We start from the raw sequence: 6,000 nt of genomic DNA, 5'->3' as shown, positions 1-6,000 counted from the left end.
TCTGCCCAGTTCTAATCTTGGCACCAGATGGCCTTTTCATGGAACAGAGCTGAACCAGGAAGTTGCTGGATGGTCTTCAACTGTTACACTTCAACTTGAAACTTGAACCCAGAGGCAAAACTAGAACCTTCAGGGCCCCAGTGCAAAAAACTATTAGGAGCCCCTCTGCACCACCCCCCCCCCCATCCCTTCAGTGACAAAACACTAGGGCCCAGTTGCAAGTGCAACCTTTGTGACCCTGGTAGTTCCCCCACTGGTGTCTGAAAATGTTTTACTTTTATTTTTTTTAATATTGTTTTACCATTTATTTTCACAATTGTATTTTTCATGACTTTTAATCATTTTTTTTTATATATCATTTTATTTTTTGATTACTTTATACCATTTTTTTTTTTTACTTTTTACAATTTTTTTTTTAATTTTTACAATATTTTTTTGAGGACCCCCGATGTGTGGCTTTGGAGAGATATCAGGGGTCTGAACAGACCTCTGATAGTTCACTTCTGAGACAAAGAAAGGAGATTGAGGACACCGCCCTTATTCTTCACCCCTGCAGCCTCAGCTGCACCGAATGGACAGGAAGAGTTCTGACAGAGGCTTCCAGTTAATTTTCAAACCGAAGCATAGGAAACAGTTTGCCATGCCTCACTTATGAATGGAAAGAGTTAGTAATGGGTACAGATCACTGTCTATTCATTAAGACAAGGAAGGGACTGTTAAATGACACATTTACCGACTCTTTCCCCGCTTTCCATCATAACATTCCCCGAAGCAGCTGGCGGGAGAGTGGAAGGAGGGAAGCCAGTCGCCCTGTGGAGGATTGGTGGGGGGGGACCCCTGTACGTACGCCCCTGCCTGAACCTGTTTCTGAGATCTGCTGTCCCATAGATAACTCTTGGACTTTTCTCTGCTCTGCCTGCTAATGACCCCAGGTAGTTCCCAAATCACAGCTGGTCTTTAATTCCCAGTTTGACCTTGACTAGTTCCTGACCACAGCTTGGCTCTGCTACGGCTTGGCACTGATAATTCCTAGTTTGACATTGGCTAATTTTTGCATCAGAGATAGTCTTTGTTGATGCGCAGTTTGACCTCAGCTAGTTCCTGACCATGGCTTTCCTCTACTAAATTCCTGACCATGGCTTGGCTCTGATGGTTCCCTGACCATGGCTTGGCTCTGATGGTTCCCAGATCATGGCTTTCTTCTACCGATTCCCTGATAATGGCTTGGCTCTGATGATTCACAATTTGACCATGGCTAGTTCCAGACCACGGCTTTCTTCTTTTGATTCCCTGACCAAGGCTTGGACCTAATGATTCCCTGACCAAGGCTTGGCTCTCATGATTCCCTGACCAAGGCTTGGCTCTCATGATTCCCAGTTTGACCATGGCTAGTTCCTGACCATGGCTTTCCTCTACGGATTCCCTGACCAAGGCTTGGCTCTAATGATTCCCTGACCAAGGCTTGGCTCTAATGATTCCCTGACCAAGGCTTGGCTCTAATGATTCCCTGACCAAGGCTTGGCTCTAATGATTCCCTGACCAAGGCTTGGCTCTAATGATTCCCTGACCAAGGCTTGGCTCTAATGATTCCCTGACCAAGGCTTGGCTCTAATGATTCCCTGACCAAGGCTTGGCTCTAATGATTCCCTGACCAAGGCTTGGCTCTAATGATTCCCTGACCAAGGCTTGGCTCTAAAGATTCCCAGTTTGACATTGGCTAGTTCCTGACCACAGCTGGTCTTTGCGGATTCCCGGTTTGACCCCGGCTAGCACCTGACCACAGCTTGTATCTGCTGACCTTCTGGTATGACCCCGGCCCATCTCCCAATATCGACCCCTAGGTCCATCACCCTGCCTGCGGTCTGTCTCCTTGGTTGCAGATTACCACCTCACGACCACCCTTTCAGCCTGCTGTGTGTTCCAGTGTCCCTTCCTGTCAATCTGCAGAAGCACTTCACAGCCCAATCTGCCTCCAGAGGGGGAACTGCTATGGACCGGACTCCTGATGTGTTTCTGAGGTCATTTACTAACAGGTTCATCTGATCTGCAGTTGACCTTCTTCGGACCTGTATTCAACTTGCTTCAAGCGCATTTTGCATTCACATAGACTCGTGTATAAATGCATTCCTTTTTGATGCAAACAAGAAAAACTTTAATGACCCCAACAAACCTTTTATACGGAAAAAGAAAAAACAAAAATGCATGATGAGTGGACTCCTGTGTGCTGCTATTAAAGCGGATCCTCACTCAAAAAAGGTGAAAGTGCGGCTACTCCCCTCTTCCCATCCCCACCCCTAACAATTCAGATTTGTTTTCTTGGAGCGGGTGCCTTATTTGACTCTCCAATCATTGTCTAGACGGGAATGACGTGCGCTTAGGCATGACACAACCCCCCTGCGTGACACATAAAAACCCCCTGGATTGCTGCAGGGCCAGTCCCACGGCACAGTGCAATCTTGCACATGTGCACTGGGGAGCCGGCTGTGATTCCTCAGGAAGTCACAGCCAGCTCCCATATTCAAGATGGCCGTGTCGGTAATGAGAATAAGCTATGAGAAGCCAGCGCCGGACTCCATGGACTGCAATGAACCCAATTTTTAAAAGTCAGCAGCTACAGTATTTGAAGCCGCCCACTTAACATTTTTTTTTTTTTTTAAAGACTGGAGTTCCATTTGAATTCCGACACCAAGTCTTTTTATTGTTCTAAGCACACAGCGGGAATGCTGCCAGAGCTCCGGAGATGGACAGGAACGGCCTTCATTATTCTTGCTTTTAGTTGTTAGCGTCCTTTTACCTTTGTTATCATTACCATTATTTGCAATTGGTGTATGTGTATGGCTGGTTTGTATACACAGGGGTAGCAGTTTCCACTGTGTGGTCTCTCACTTTTGTGGGTGTTATAGACCAGGGATCTCCAAACTACGGCCCTCCAGCTGTTGCCGAACTACATGTCCCATAAGGCATTGTAAAACTCTAACAATCACAGACATGACTATTCATGATGGGAATTGTATTTCCTTAACAACTGGAGGGCCATAGTTTGGAGACCCCTGTTATAAACCATCAGTAAACAAACTCCATTCCCAGCTATCTACACCCTTGACCTTTGCCCTTTGTGAGGCGGAGCTGAGTAATGAGGGCGGTACAGACTGGCTACATAACACCTTGTGAATTTATTGGTGGGTCAGTAGTACTTTTGGCCCTGAAGAAGAGGGTTCTCCCTCGAAATGCGTCAGCCAGGCATATGCAGACACCATCACGTCACCCAGCACCATAGGAATATCCTGGCAGTCCTGGAGGCAATTGGTTCGGTTTTCCTTACATGTGTGCTATTATCATGCTTTTGCGAGTACAATGTATGCTTTTTTGGATTTTAATACATTTTAAGTGGTAATGCACGAGGTCGGTGCGCCCTTCTCTTGTTGCTGTTTTTCAGTATATTACTGCAATGGAACCACGACCCACACTGTTTGTAGGCTTCCGTCAGAATATGTCCTCCTCCAGTCTTGAACATAGATATCAGATGTTCCAGCCGTCCCCATATAACACTAGCCAAGAATAGATTGTATAGATCTGGAACCTTTATTGAACAAACTCACACCAATTATATACCTCATCAGGTCAGGTAAGCCTGATCAAATCATATGCAGATGAAACTGTATACAGAAACATAATTAACCTGAACTGCCTAGCCATCTGGACAGAAACATTATATGAATGGGAATGCAGACCCAGACAATGTTATAATTAACATGTTCATTAACTCAGCACTGCAACAAGGCTAAAACAAAATTACACATTGTCCTTAAGTATAAACACAGAACCCACAGTAGACAATAGGGGAGTTAATCAGCAAAATCAATAAGGTGTGGAAGACAGGTGGTTGAGCTGATATTAGCATCTGCTACGAGTCTGACTGTGTGAAGAAGTCTTTTATTGGCGATAGGCAGCTAGGCCTTTAACATGGATCCTAGGCCTAGAGTCTTCATATATTCCTTGACAGATATTATTGATAAAGATTACTGTCCCATTTGAGTAATCCAAACAATATTCTCAGTGTCCATTAAATCCATAATTTTCTTGGTCACCCTGTGCCCATAATAGACACAGGGTGACACACATAAGAGGGCCCTAGAGAGCTGAGAGAGTGATTTCTCAACCGCTCCAAGGTAAGTTGGGTTCTACAGGCCCCCCAAACAAAGTGACATCCTGTCACAGATACCCTGGGTCCTGAGCGGACAGAGACCCTAGGTGCCGATAAAGACCACACAAGACCACTCACCCTCCCTCATACCACTTGAGCGCAGGGGAGATACGGTTTTGGACAGCGGGAATGGTGCCAGAGCTGGAGATGGACAGGAACGGCCTTCAATGCCTGTGACTAGGAGAGGCCCATTGTATGCATGAAGAGCTCAGACACAACATGACAAGAGGTGACTGGGGGGGGGGGGGGGGGGGGCGGCGAGCACGGGGATCCAGAAGGAAGGAAAGTGAAGGGATCTCAGGACAATCTCAGCTAATTAGAGGTTTCCTCCTTCCTTCCATAAATTGTTCAGCTTCCCTTCACACAGCACAATAGTCGGAGTCTTCGGAGAGGCGCAGGCAGGACGCCGTATGATGTACGAGGTGTCCAGTGCCGGCTCTATGTACTCAGATAACTACAGACACTGATTACTCTGCTAAAAATACACACAAAAAAAGGTACCTGGATTAACCCCGTAATACAGATCAAAGCCCCCCCCCCACAGGACAAGGCAGAGAAATTATTAACCACTTGTCTACAAAGCTACGTTTATAAAACGACATGACAGACAAGGGTCGGAATCAATTTTATAGATGCGATCTTCACACAAGGTTTAAGAGCCAGCAAAGGGCTTTCCGATAAAAGTGACCTGGGCCGCTCACTTTTTACGGGGCTCTCTCTTCCCATGGCAATCCCGCCTCCTGTGTATTAACCACTTCCAATTTTCTTTTGGGGGGGGGGGGGGGGGGGGGGGAGAGAGAGAAAAAAAAAAAAAAACGAAACACACTATAAAGTTAGGCAGATTTTTGTTTAACGTGAAAGATAATGTTCTGCTTTAAAATTGCGGACACTCTTGGAATGGCGGCAAACTTCGGTACTTAAAATCTCCATAGGCGACGCTTTAAAAAGGTTTATAGGTTACCAGTTTAGAGTTAGAGGAGGTCCTGAGCTAGAATTATTGCTCTCGCTCGATCAAAACGGGGCGATACCTCACGTGTGGTATGAATGGCGTTTATGTACGTATGCATTCACTTTACATTTTTTTTTTATTGTTTATTTTACTTTTAATTTTTTTTATTTTGACACTTTCCCTTAATTTTTTTTTTTTTTTTTTTTGATCACGTCTACTCCTATTTCAAGAAATGTAAACTATCCCTTGAAATAGGAATAAGGATGACAGGTCCTCTTTTTTGGAGAGATTGGGGGTCTCTCCTCTAAGCTGGAAAGCCTAAGATCATGAGAGAAAAAAAGAAAAAGAAAAAGAAAAAGAAAAAAGAAAAAGAAAAAAAGAAAGAAAAAGAAAGAAAAAAAAGAAAGAAAGAAAAAAAAGAAAGAAAAAAAAGAAAGAAAGAAAAAAAAGAAAGAAAAAGAAAGAGAAAGAGAAAGAGAAAGAGAAAGAAAAAGAAAGAGAAAAAGAAAGAGAAAAAGAAAAAAGAAAGAAAAAGAAAAAAAAAAAAGAAAGAAAAAGAAAGAATTTAAGGCTCTCCAGTCGAATACATGGCAATATTTACAACTGCCAAGGCGCCAAACGTGACGTCATACCGTCTCGCCCGACCTCCGAGTCATTGAGATGACCAGGGACCATCTGGTCCTCGGTCAGTTCTATTTTAAACTTCCACGGCGGGCGGATACATTCTCTGGCTCGCCGATTGCACAGGGGCAAGCCGGTAGAAGCAGCAGAGGACGGCGGGAGGGAGTGGATGGTAGCTGTCCATTCCCGCCCCCTGTAAAAACAATCCAGCGGCTGACAAAAAGGC

The 6,000-nt window shown here is 44.8% G+C and overlaps 1 protein-coding gene across 2 annotated transcripts in view; it reads right to left on the bottom strand.

Moving 5' to 3' along the window:
- The window catches only part of PDIA5 (protein disulfide isomerase family A member 5), a 116,544-nt gene that overhangs the window by 61,756 nt on the left and 48,788 nt on the right, over positions 1 to 6,000 (bottom strand). The gene's annotated exons all lie outside the window — the stretch shown is intronic.

This window comes from Pelophylax lessonae, assembly GCF_965119305.1.
Source record: "Pelophylax lessonae genome assembly, chromosome: 6".
NCBI lineage: Eukaryota > Metazoa > Chordata > Amphibia > Anura > Ranidae > Pelophylax > Pelophylax lessonae.
The sequence above is the reverse complement of the archived record's forward strand: the minus strand, read 5'-3'. Positions and strand labels throughout refer to the sequence as shown.